Source organism: Pongo abelii, chromosome 11 (assembly GCF_028885655.2).
Source record: "Pongo abelii isolate AG06213 chromosome 11, NHGRI_mPonAbe1-v2.0_pri, whole genome shotgun sequence".
Lineage (NCBI taxonomy): Eukaryota > Metazoa > Chordata > Mammalia > Primates > Hominidae > Pongo > Pongo abelii.
In genome coordinates this window covers 108,660,661-108,674,891 of record NC_071996.2, presented here as the reverse complement: position 1 = coordinate 108,674,891, position 14,231 = coordinate 108,660,661, and the positions used below count along the sequence as shown (strand labels likewise).

Sequence of the window (14,231 nt, the reverse complement as noted above, 5' to 3'; positions counted from 1 at the left end):
CCAATTTATTTTCTCCTGCCTCGGGACTGCTCAGTAATGATTTTACTTATTCCTCCACAGCTTTCGTTTACATCTCCCATGGCAGTGATTCCGGATTTTATGCTGCTAGCAAACTGCATGTCCTACAGCACCCCACTCTCAGCTGCATGCAGTACTTGAACACATCAGCCATGATTTTGCTTAAAGTCCCCACCATTACCCCTAGATTTCTTGACAGAAACCAGCAGACTAAAGCTTCATCCCTCCCCAACCTCTCCCAATACCTCACGTCATTAGATCACTTTACTGTTTGTTTGCTTGGGCTTCCCCCATCCTCAGACATCATCACTGCTCAAGGATCTGCCATTCTTCCTAGGGGTGGGTAATGGGCCAGCTGCTCTCCCAGCCTCTGTCGTCCAACCCATGGAATCTTAGAAGGGATGTCGACACTTGTTTTCACTGTTTCCTCAACTCCTACGTATCCTCCGACCCATTACTCAGTGTGGTGAGGCCCTGCCTGGCTTGTGGACTCTGCCGGCATTGATCCCCAGCTGTTTCTTATTATCTGTCTGGTGACCTCGTGTTTCTCAGTCCTCCAAACCTGTTTTTTCATCTGTGAGGTGGAGATAATGATAGAAAACATATCATAGGATTATGGAAAGTTAAATGGGATAATCTACGGTAAAGTCCTTGGAACAGTGCCCGCCCATAGAAAACAGTCAGTGAACACTTGTTATTAACGTCTGGGTTTTAACTCAATGAACTTTCTTAAACTTTTCTTGCTAAGGTCACAGATGACCCCTGTGTCCATTTTTGGATCCTATTCTTGTCAATTTGTTGTAGCTGAGCACTTTCTAGCATTCTATACTTCTTGAAATGTATTGCTGGCAGGACAAGTGTGCTTTCATTTCTGCCTCTTCCTTCTTAACATTTAAAAGGGCTTGTTTCTCCCCTTCTCTGTTTCAGTCTACTACCTAAAAATAAGACCTCTCCTCTAGTCTGTCCAGAGGCTTCTCAAATTCAAGTAAAAGCATAACTTACCTTTTTCTTCAAGCCTCTTCCTTCTCCCTTCTAGCTTGTTCCAGTAGAGAGACAATCTCTTAAATTACAAACATGTGCGTTCTCTCTCTCTCTCTCTCAATTCCATCCTGCTGCCAGTGCCTTTGAGCAGGCCCTTGTGTTCTCTGGGATTTTCCAAAAGTCTCCTACTGACTCAATGTCTTGCCACAAATCTCTCCTACTCTAGTCCCTTTTCCACAGTTCTCTCATGTTCATTCCTAAAAAAATTTATAAATGTGTGTGTTTATACCTTGCTGAAAGGTCTCTGTCGGTTCCCTATTGCCTCTGAAATCAAGTTCAGACCATTTACCCTGACCCAGAGGGCTCTTCCTGACCCTTCCCTCACTCACTTCTTTGGCCTTAGTTCCTATTATTCTCTTAAGGAATGAATGAGCAAATGAATAAATGAAGTATTCATCTCTATGGCTACTTGAAATCAGGAATATATCCAAATTATCTCTGTGTTCTTTACATTGTATTTCACAGTACTTTATGAGTGTTAAATAATTTTTATACATAAATACAAAAAGTTTCATTTTGGGGGGATATCTTCCAGTATCACTGGATGAGACAAGTGACAGGGTAATACTTGACATTGACAACGATTATAAGAATAGTACTGGAAAACAAAGAGGAACTCTGAGAATCCTGTTTGGTATGTAAAAGCATCCCTAATTACATTATGGGGTTACCTATGTTAAAATTTATTATTTATGTCTAATTACCATAAAGTGCTATTAAAATTTTACATATAATTAAATGTATCATAATAATTTAAATTATTTGATTATGAAACTAACCTCTTAATTACATATGCTCAGTCTTCATTGTGCTTTGTGCTCATGCATGGTGGCATGTCTAACCTTTGAAAAACCGGAAGGAATTCTGCTCTAAAACCTTTCTCTCTTAATTTTCTTGGCTTGTTTCCTTTTATGGTTACACTCTTAATCTATCTTTTTTATTTCCAAGCAGAGTTCTTTCAAACTCTGCCATACTAAAGACTACTAATTAAATTTTGTTGTCTCCACTTGATGGAGTATTATGCAGTGGTGAAAAATTATGGATTTGTGGAAGACTGTAATGATGTAAAAAATTAACTATAGTATCATATTAAATAAAACCAGGAAACAAGATTTATATAAAGCCAGGCAAAATATATAGAATAAAAGAGTGAAAGAAATATATAAAAATTAAAGTGGTTGGGCCAGGCGCAGTGGCTCATGCCTGTAATCCCAGCACTTTGGGAGGCTGAGGCAGGCGGATCATGAGGTCAGGGGTTCAAGACCAGCCTGGCCAACATGGTGAAACCCTGTTTCTACGAAAAATACAAAGATTAGCTGGGCATGGTGGCCTGTGCCTGTAATCCCAGCTACTCAGGAGGCAGGAGAATTGCTTGAACTGGGACCCAAGAGACAGACGTTGCAGTGAGCTGAGATTGCTCCACTGTATTCCAGCCTGGGCTACTGAGAAAGATTCCATCTCAAAAAAAAAAAAAAAAAAAAAAAAAAAAAAAAGCGGTTGTTTTGTATGGGATTATGAAGAAGACAGCATCTTTTTTTCTCATTTTTCCTAAATTTCCTGTAATGTGGTTAATTTTAAATAGGAAAAAGAAAAGCTTAGACATTTCCCTCTTTCTTTTTTGCTTCCAAACCTCTATATCAGCCTCCTGGCTTTCTCATTGCACTTTTTCCTAATCCTCAAGACTCTCATGATCACTACTGGCAGTTATTGTGTGTTCTCCACTGGGCAAGCTAAATAAATATGGAAAGTTTACAGAAGACAGAATAAGAAAAGAGATTACCGAAAATAGACATCAGTGATGAATTTAATGCTAGGAGGATCTGAAACGGTTAAACACTACATCTTTTTAGCATGCAGAAATGATAATCTCATTACATAATTCTACATAAACAGAGCAAGGGGTAAGCCATCCCTGTGGTCACATGGAATGAAGGCAACCTTTACTGGATAGTAAGTGGGTTTAAACAAGATCACAGTTGTGGATTAAGAAAAATCAACAATGCATTTAAGGACTAGATATTAACTTTTCTTGTAGCATAAAAGTATCAAGTATAACTGAGGATAAGAAATATTGTCATTGAATTAAGATTTTCCTCCCTATTCATTTTTGATATACCTTTACATTTTACTAATAAACTTCAACTAGGGCTTTAATTGGTTGATTCTTCTTGATTTTTTCCTTTTCACTTGGAACGGTTTGAACCATTATGCCAAATTTATTTGAAGTCTAATAGTTTTGCCTTTGCTTCTCGTCTAATGCATGGAAGAGGCATTAATAGAAACACAGAAAAAAAACCCATAATCCATTGCTGTGGTGAAAAAATTCTAATAGACATATCTTCTCTATAAAATGGTACACAGTTTTAGGAGGCATCCTTCTGTTTCTCAGTTAACAGGTATGGAGTGACTACATCTAGGATTAGAGCAGTGGAGAGAGCTGGTGTTCTCACAGTCCTTTCCTTGCTTCTGAAATGTACGGGGCTAAGGTTTGATTTTCATCTTCTGATTCCCCCTGGAGAATCAGATAATCTGAGAAAAACATCCAGGTCCTGCATCTTAGACTATATCTCAGCACTAGAACTGACCATCTTTCCCTGAACGACACATGGCAACTGGGTCCCTCTGACAAAGGATTTCATCAGAATGAAATAAAAGCAAGCCTCTACATTTTTAATATTAAAAGTTTAGTTTTTGAAGCAGAAGAAATAATGATTTAAAAAAATAATTCATCATTCATTTAGTTAGACAGGGTCTTGCTCTGTAGCCCAGGCCGGAGTGCAGTGGTGCAATCAAAGCTCACTGCAACCTTGACCTCCTAGATTCAAGTGATCCTCCCACCTCAGTCTCCCGAGTAGCTGGGCTTACAGGCGCATGGCACTATGCTGGCTGATTTTTCGACCTTTTGTAGAAATGAGGTTTCACTATGTTTCCCAGGCTGGTCTCGAACTACTGGCGTCAAGTAATTTTCTGCCTTGGCCTCCAAAAGTGCTAGTATTACAAGTGTGAGCCACCACACCTGGCCTTTTAAAGATGTTTTTAATTTTATGCAGTGTGGATAAGAAATAAATACTCAGAGTCATTTAATAGATAAGAATACTAGAAAAGGGAGGAAACTTTATATAAACCAAATTTTTTCCTCATTTTTCTCTACATTTCTCATTTCCAATTATTTACCTTTTAGATTTATTCATATTTGAAAACAGGTCCTAAAGTTAAATGACTGGAAACTGATGGACATTTCTTCAAAGGAAATATACAAATTTTCAATGAGCACAAGAAAAAAAAATTCAAAGTCATTAGTCACAGTCACCAGAGAAACGCAAATCAAAACCACAATGAGATACCACTGAAAGCCACTTCAAAACTACTAAGATTGCTATAATAACAAGGATAGATAAGAACACGTGTTTGTGAGGATGTAGATAAATTAGAGCCTTCATACCCTGCTGGTGGGATGGTAAAAACATGCAGTCACTTTGGCAAATGGTCTTGCAGTTCTTCAGAAAGTTAAACATAGAGTCACCATATACCCAGAAATTCCACTCTTAAATATGTATCTATGAAAATGAAAGCATATATTCATACAAAATTTGTACACGACTATTCATAGCATTATTATTTATAATAGACAAAAGGTGGAAACCACCCAAATGTCCATCAACTGATGAATGGATAAGTAAAATGTGGTATTTATGCACATAATAGAATATTATTAGGCAATAAAAAGGGATACACGTACTGATACATGTTACAACATGGATGAACCTTGACAACACTATGCTAAGTGAAAGAAGCCAGTCGCAAAGACCCCATGGTACATAGTTCTATTTATATTAAATATACAGAATAGACAAATACAGACAGACAGAAAGTAGATTAGTGGTTGTTTAGGGTGATAAAATATCCTGAAGTTGATTATAATGATTGTACAACTCTGTGAATATATTAAAAACCACTAGATTCTACACTTTAAATGGTTGAATTTTACAGCATGTGAATTATATCTTAATAAAAACCCTCTCTTCCCCAGATTAAATGACTGGGTTACAGTGAAGTTTAAGCTTTTGAGACGATGATATGATCTCCAGGATCTTCAAAGGAAGCAACTCCAAATACTGATGCTCTAACTATAGGTTATTTTCTCTGGAGGATAATCCTGGAGTATACAGACAGGTACACAAATCAGAAAACTCTACAGCCTCTGATGCCCATTTCCTAGTTTCATGTCAGCACAGTGGCCAGTCAATAAACACAAACATTCAGGACAATATCACAGTCACAAGCTGCTTTGGGATTCTACTGACCATAGTTCAAAACTTAGAAGAATGAGTCTACCTGCCACATTTAATAATTCCACCACCAGAGAAAGTAGGCCCCATACAGAACGAGTTTCATTGTGTGTGGTTATTTATACAACTTTCCTATACAGATGTGTTAAGATTCTCAATGTCAGGCTGAAGGCTGAGCAATCTGTAACTTCTCTGGTATTTTTTAAATGACTCCATGTTAGAGACATTAAAAGTGAATATTCATTTCTCTCTTGAAACAACAAAACTTAGCTAATAGAGTGATGGGAAAGATCCCCACTTTTCCAAGATGATTTTCAATTATGAAAATAAAAATCACCCAAACATTGGTCCATGACTAAGGATGTCAAGCATTTGATACTGGTGGGAGATGGTAGCAACAGAAGCCAAGCAATGTCACAAAAGGTGGAGGCTCGTACTTCAGCAATAGCAAGGTGCCCACAGCTGCCCCCCTGGAGTTACTTGTGAATGAAATGACATACACAAGAAATATGGACTGCAGACCACCCACAAGCCAAAAGCAACAAATGACAAACCACACACAGACAGTTGACAGCTGTCATGCCAAGGCAAACATCACCCTACCACTCACTCTACCATCAACAGATTTCAGTAAGTAACCAAGATGACAGAATGCACTTAAAGTGCTCTTCTTCCCCAAGTTAAAAGTGCTACTGTCATCTGTTGATACTTTCAGAAATTCTTAAATAACAGCTTGGATTCAGCTTTCAAGATATAGGTTCCCCTCTACTCCATCCAAGAGCAATTCTTAGCAGTAGAAACGTCAGGAAGAGGACAGGATGAACTGTGTCTTCCTCCTGGCAATTGGTAGTTCCATAAGGTCAGTTATGAGCAGCCGGGAGATACTCCTGCCCTTTCCCGGGCCTGCTGTTGGCAGGCCATCCCTGCCTTCCTCGAGAGGTACACATTGCATATTATCCTGAACTGGTCCAGGATATGGGTTCCATGCTGTGGGAAAAACAGGTACAACTTCACTTCATAAAAATCTCACTGCATTTGTTTAATTGAAATGATTCTCCTACATTCTGCAATTACAACCTTCCTATTCTGTTAATACTTAAATATGCTTTTGTTTATGAAACAATGGTTCTAGTAGATGAGGGGTTTCCTTTATGTTTTCACTTGGTGAAATAAAAAACTTGGTTGCCTTATGATGACCTCCACTTAAAAAAATTGACTGGTTTGGGAGTTGTTCTTCTAGAAAACAACACATTACTATTTTCACTACATCATTAAGACAACTAGAAAGCAAAGTGGAAAATGACTAAGTGTCTCCTGCCTTTTTCTCCCTCTGGACCCCGAACTGGTTTGCAAGGGTCTCTAGGTCACTCTGAAGGCATGTCCTTGGGGAAGTGAGGAAGAGATGTTCTTGGGAGCAGTCCAGCAGGGAGGGGCTCTGGGGACAAAGTCTCTAGGAGGAGCCATGAGCCAAGAGAAGTTAGGTCCATCATCTGACTTGCTGCTAGCTAATGACCAGAGCTCAATTATTGCTTGTTTATTTTAAAAGCATATAATCTCTATTTTATTAATAAGTTAACATATCTATTCAACAAAAACATTCTACTTCTCAGATGATGCACCGCATGCTTTGTACAGGAAGTAAGAATGTAAAAGTTAAGCCCTTAAACAGCTCCTTGTCCCACTTTGTTTTGTATGAAAAAGTCATACAGACAAATAATTACATTGTGATTGTCTGTAACGTGCGGAGGTTACAGCATTGAGGTGATAAGCTGAGGTAGCCTTCACAGGATAGAGTAGAGGACTTGACCTGGGTCTTGAAAAATGGGAAGAAATTTTTCTTCAACTCTATTTTTACAGGATAGTTCCAGACTGAAGACGCAGAATTTACAAGTGGAGAACAAGCTGAAGATGTGGTGGGTCATGTAGACAGGAATCAGAACACGAAGGGGCCCATAGGCTGCCTAAAGAATTTCCATCTCATTCTATGTGTGGAGGTGAGCTGTGTGCCAGCCTGTGAGACAGATCATGCTGGCTCTCACTGGAAAATGGGACACGGGAGAAAGACGCTGGGTGGAGGAAGACCAGTTAGGAGCCCATGACATTAGGGAGAGAAAATAAATGTCTGAATTAGGAGAATAAGGGTGGTGACTAGACGCTGGAGAGCAGGCTTTGGTAATGGTAGAACTGAGTGTTGAGTAAAATCCTCACTTACAATTCGTCCATGATAAATTTCAACATGGGCTGTGCACGCTGTTACTAATGTGTTTCACACAATCTTGAGAGTAGATAGTTGCACACTCTTTTAATACTGCCTTTAAGCCACTCAATTTCTCTTGCAGCCACAGAAAAGAGGGCAAGTGTTCAGTAGGTAAAGCTGTATCTATACTTGAAATATGCAACAGGGTCCCATTAAACTTAACAACACAGGAACTTACATTTTAGAGTGTTTTGCCAGGAGAAAGAACTGAAGTACAGGTTATGAAGCACACTCACTTTTGATTCATTCCCTGAGTCAGGAGGAAGACAAGTCATAGACAAGAGTTATGAGAGCTCCTCAGCGTTATGGGGTGTTTTTTTTTTTGTTTTCCCAAGCTCCCCTGAATGGAGAACAGGTAGATAATTTGTGTTACAAGGTAGACACAGTGCCTGAGTACACAACATGCCTACCAGTCTCATGTTCCACAAATACTTTAGAAATATTAGAGAGGTAATTAAAGGTAAGACCACAATGATAATGTTAGTTTTGTACCTGCCAATAGGGGATTGTCTATTTTTTTATCTGAATTTTTTATTTTACAACTTTTTTTTTTGAGACGGAATCTTGCTCTGTTGCCCAGGCTGGAGTGCAGTGGCCCGATCTCAGCTCACTGCAAACTCTGCCTCCTGGGTTCAAGCGATTCTCGTGCCTCAGCCTCCCGAGTAGCTGGGATTACAGGTGCGCACCACCATGCACGGCTAATTTTGTATTTTTAGTGGAGATGAGGTTTCACCATCTTGGCCAGGCTGGTCTTGAACTCCTGGCCTCAAGTGATCCACCTGCCTCAGCCTCCCAAAGTGCTGGGATGAGAGGTGTGAGCCACCAAACCCGGCCTATTTTACAACTTTTTAAACCTGATAATATGAGATATTCATACATACTACAAACAACTGAGACTCAAAAAAGTTTCAAGTGAAAATACAAAATCCCTTGTCATTCTAACTCCACATTTCCCACCAGTATTGGTATATCCTGTTCCTGTAGTTTTATTTTCTTAAAGATCCACCACTGGAATCATGCCATGGATATAGTATTGTATGCTATTTTGTCCCCCATTTAAAGTTTTTCTTCAGGTAATTAAATGTTCTTCAAACTTTTGAATTTTAATAGCTCTGCTGCATTTCATCACACAGATGTATCACCCTTACTGTGGCAAATCCCAGAGTGTTGAACATTGAGGTTGCTTCCCCATTTTTGCTAACGTAAATAAATACCACAGTGACCATCCTTATTTGCTTATAAATCATCTCATAAAACTAAAACAATGGAATTGTTAAGGTTTGGGTATTAAAAGAATAAAAGGAGTAAAAGGGAAAAGGATCAGTAGGCTTAACCACATAAACTCAAACACAGAAACTTAACCACATAAACTCAAACACAGAAAAGGCACCCCATAAAAATAAATAGCAGGACAACAAACTGGGAGAAACTCTGGGTTTCTTAAGAATCTTCTTGGCAAATCTTGGAACAAGCCCACTCACACTGGCGATTATGAGATTAGTTATCTGGAGGCCAAGGTGGTTTTGGCCCCTGAGATGTTTACTGATTGGCCATTTACTAATACTCCCAATCTTCTTGTTTATCATATGGCTAGAAAGAATCTTAAAAGATAATCTGATCCTCTGAGAACCTTTTAGGGCTGTCTGTTCTAAACCATCTTAGACAGATGGGAATCCCTAGTGTTTTTTAAGGTCTCTAGATAAGCAGATTCCAAAACTTCTTTTGATAACCATTCCAGGGTTTAAGAATCTTACTGTCAGGAAATTCTTTCTTTTATCTAACTTAAATCCTGCATGCTTTAGTTTAAACCTATTTCCTTCCACTCTCTTTCCCTCACTTAGAGGAGGATGGAGACCATCTGATCACCACCCTTTATAGCATGACTCTTCATATAAACAACCTAACAATGGATTATTGTATTTCTTCTTAGCTTTCTCTTCTCTGGACTAAATAAGGCGGGCATCTTCAATTTTGGAGATTGTATGTCCTAAATGATTAATTTACAAATCATTTAATCGTCCTCACTGCATTCTTTTGAAATGTCTTCAAATTTTACAAGTTTTAACACAGCTCCAATCATTCTTGAAGATGCAAGGCACTATTTGAAGGTATCAGTAGAAATTTTAGAGTGGAGGTCGTCTTTCTAGAAGCCACTGCTTTTACCAAGAAGAAACTTTAAAAGAGTTCAGACTCCTTGGTAGACAAAGATATTGGGGGCTGTTCAGCACGGGTTTTGTTTTTACAGTTTCCCAGACCTAAGTGTGATGATTCAGCTTCTGCTCCCTTAGGACATCCGTGGCAGCAACTAAAAGCTAGGCCCAGTTATTGCTGCTGACACCTGTGGTAGTACTGCATCACCAGTTATTAGCGGGAAGGCACATGGCCTGGAGGCCACCTAAAATGCCCCCAGGTGCAGAGATACAACTTCAAAGGTTGCAGAATTCAAATGCTTGGTGCCTGAGTGCCTGATATCTTGGCTGCTCTGTCCACTGAGGTTCAGTCACAGTTAAAGAAAAAAAGTGTGAATTTAGGCTTGAGAGGAGACAGATTTGAGTGCCATCTATATGCTGACAGGTAGCATGATAAGATAAAGCAATACCCTGCAAGTTAAGAAAGCTGTGTTCTGGCATTAGCTCTGTCCCTCAGTCACGATGTGACATTTCTATTCCTCTGGGTCCCCACATGTAAAATGCAGTGAATTACAGAATCTTTTAAACTCGTCAGAAAAAGACACTTCATAAATATAAGCTGCTGTAATAACCACTGAGAGAACAAAACATTAGGTTGTCATCGAATATAAGTAGGAAATTCTTCACCTCTGTCCATGTACACGCTGCACAGCAAATTTGAGAGTTGAGTCAACACTTGACTATTAGTCTATTGAGGTTATTCAGGAAAAATTTAAAATTCTAACTCCTTCAAACAAAGCGCTATGGGCTATCTCCACTTTCCATCAGTGTATGGGTGCTTATGGAATGTAAAACTAATTTTAATGTTTCCTAAGTTGAATACAATTAGGAAAGAAAAACATTGGTTTAAAGTAACCCACAGAGCTCTAGCCAACATAAATATGGATAATGGATGGATGGATGAATGGATGGATAAACGGATGGATGGATAAGTGGGGGGATAGATGGGCGGGTGGGTAAGTAGATAGGATAAATGGATAGATAATCTTTTGCTTTGGCTGATTTTGTCACTGATTATCTTCAACAGGGTATAAGAGCTGACTGCTTTATGTGGTCACGTAACCTATACCCTTCTCCAAAATAATTGGAAAGATCCTATTTCCAACACTACTGAATTAGCACCCTGTGATTCACATGTGTGGCGATATAGCCAGGTATCATTTTTCTTCAACACAGTTTAATTTATTCATCTGAAGCCTATCTTAAATTCATCAGTGTGAATAATAAAAGGAAAGTAAGAAATGACTGGAGTCCCAACACGCTATGCTTGGAATGCCTTTCCTTCCATAAAGATAAATGCCAGCTGTTGTCTCCAACATGCCCGGGCACAAAGATTAAGTCTCCAAAGAAGATACATTTAATGGAAGCAAACTGTTATTAAGATAAGGTTTGTTTTTTTTTTTTTTTGTAAATAATCTCAGTGGTGTTTTCCCTTTCCTGTAGATTAGAAAAAAAAAAAAAAAGGGAAGGTTGGGTGGATATGGCCCTGATGTGACACTCCATTGGAGGGCAGAGAGAAAGGGAAGACAGCAGGCCTGTGTCTGTAAACGGATTCGATGCTATGTGTTTTGTGGCAGAAAGAACACCATGACCTGCCAGGCTACAGCAGATTTTCTTTTCTTTCTTTTTTTCTGAGACAGAGTCTCGTTCTGTTGCCCAGGTTGGAGTGCAGTGGTGCGATCTTGGGTGATCTCGGCTCACTGAAACGCCCGCCTCCTGGGTTCAAGCAATTCTCTGCCTCAGCCTCCCAAGTAGCTAGGATTACAGGTGCCTGCCACCATGCCCAGCTTTTTTTTTTTTTTTTTTTTGACATGGAGTTTTACTCTTGTCTCCCAGACTGGAGTGCAATGGCACTATCTCAGCTCACTGCAACCTCCGCCTCTTAGGTTCAAATGATTCTCCTGCCTTAGCCTCCTGAGTAGCTGGGATTACAGATGCCTGCCACCATGCCCGGCTAATTTTTGTATTTTTAGTAGAGATGGGGTTTCACCATCTTGGCCAGGCTGGTCTTGAACTCCTGACCTTGTGATCCACCCACCTCGGCCTCTCAAAGTGCTGGGATTACAGGCGTGAGCCACCGCACCTGGCTGTACCATAGGTTTTCTAAGAGAGGCCTTGGGGTAAAAAAGACTTAAAAACTACCAGTGGAGTGAGCAACCTTCCATGCTTCTTGAGAAATTATTACATGTGAGTAGGTATTGTAATTAAACTAATTGTAGGCCTCCATTATTGTAGTCACTGCCACTTGACATTCTTACCTAGCTGTTAAGTGTCTTTGTTACCAGAACCCATGTTAAGTGTTGTGGGAATTTGTGGCCTCTCTTGAGGCATCCACACACTTCATTTAAGCATACTCCAATTGTCAATAAAAATCACACCCTGCCTTGTAATACGATATTCAAGAGATGTGAACAAAATGAATCTTCGAGATTTTTAAGAGGACTAATGCCTTGAGCTTCCACACAAATAAAAGATGGAGAGGATTAAAGCCTGGGAGATTACCAGCCCGGGCCAACCTTGCTTGGCAGGCTGGAACCTGAGAATGTGGCTGCATCAAAATGCAAAACAAATGCTGTTTGTCACCTGTAATAAGGAGGACTCAGATGTAATTTCTAGGCTTGAACAATAGGGGACAAAGGAAACAGTACATTAGGGAATGCCAGGTCTCTTATTTACGTCATGACTAACAAAAAAGAGGAGGAGAATCTGAAAATGAGTGGCTCTCTAGGAAGTGCATATAGGAAGTCATTAAGCTATGAGACTTCAGAGTCCCGAAGCTCTGTTCCAAGTTTATTTAGCTTTGAACACGTCTAAGTGTTTTTACTCTTGGAATAAAGTCAACAGACAAAAGCAAAATATGCTTCTTTATCCTGTTACTCTGGCATGGTTGATTACTTAGGGATCTCTAGGAATTCCTTATTTCAACTTCATTTTAGAACTGACAGATGCATTCGCTGGGTCAATCCTCTGACCGCCAGGCTTCTCAGGGTGCTTTCGCTGTGTTCACTACACATGGGAGATGGGAGGAAAAGAGGCTCCAGAGACCGGGCGAGGTGGTTCATGCCTGTAATGTTAGCACTTTGGGAGGCCGAGGCGGGTGGATCACTTGAGGTCAGGAGTTCAAGACCAGCCTGGCCAACATGGCGAAATACAAAAAAAAAAAAAAAGAAATCAGTCGGGCGTTGTGGCACATGCCTGTAATCCCAGCTACTTAGGAGGCTGAGGCAGAAGAATTGCTTGAACCCGGGAGGCGGAGGTTGCAGTGAGCTGAGATCATGCCACTGCATTCCAGCCTGGGCAACAGAGGGAGGCTCCATCTCAAAAAAAAAAAAAAAAGAAGCTCCAGAAAAGAGGCATGTGTTACTCCTCGGTTTTTCCCTGTGTGTCGTCCCAAGGGTGAGTTCTAATTTCTATGTCTGGTCTTATTCAATTATACCCCTTTGCCTTGCTTTCTTACTTGCAAACAGATATTTATAACTCACATTTATTGAGGATTTACTGTGTGCTGGGCACTATACTAAATGCTTCGTATGTCTTAGTCAATTTGTTGACCTTTATCTTACTCTCTTTATTTGGTAGATCCTAATGCATAAAGGGGACAGTCTTCGAAAACCTATGGATTTAGCGGGTAAGGCCCCTCTCCTCTCCACTGCTCACCCTCCTATGGCCTTGGGCTTCCTATCCAGGCATCCCACTGTGGCTGCTCTTCTGGGGACAGTTCTCAGTTCTGGAAGTTTTGTGATACTCTGACTTCTGTTTGATTTTCCCTGGTTCTTAGTCTCTGGGGCCCCATCAGGGCTACAGCACAATGAGAGTTATGTTGTTAGCTGTTGCTGATGGCTTCCTGTGCTTGATTTCGAAGAGAACACAGCATTTTAATAGCGCCCTCCAGTGCCCTGCTGCAAGGGAGAGGGCCCTGTGGGAACCTGAAGTCCCACAGCTTTGGCAAGGGCGGAGAGCCTCCCTGACTCCTCCAGTCACACAGCACTTGGTGGAAGACTACTCCTCCCACATGGATCTACATGGAAGGTTGTTCTAGACCTTTCTAACACCGTCATAAATGTGGTCCTTGGGAATTATAGCATTTTCTGAGAGAAGAGCTCCATCACCAGGAATATAATGTAGAGGTACAGTGGAAGAGCAGAAGTCAGGCAAGCCGGCTTCTAATTTCAGCACCCTGTAACTTTAGGCAGGCCATTAATCTGCCTCTGCCCTCCATTTTCTCATTGCCAAAATGCAATAATAATTCATTCTTACCAATCTCACAGAATTTATGTCACATAAACTAGTAGTACAAGCTAATGAAGGTGACTGCTTTGACAAGTGGAAAGCAAGTATATTAGTGCAAGGTACTGATGTGATTAAGATTATAGGCCCTGGTTATATCTGTTAGACTACCTAGGAGATTACACATTTCCAAATTCAGATGGTATAGAA

At 40.2% G+C, this 14,231-nt stretch overlaps 1 protein-coding gene across 11 annotated transcripts in view; it reads right to left on the bottom strand.

The window, feature by feature from the left end:
* The window catches only part of PARD3B (par-3 family cell polarity regulator beta), a 1,076,689-nt gene that overhangs the window by 246,982 nt on the left and 815,476 nt on the right, over positions 1-14,231 (bottom strand). The window lies entirely within an intron of this gene.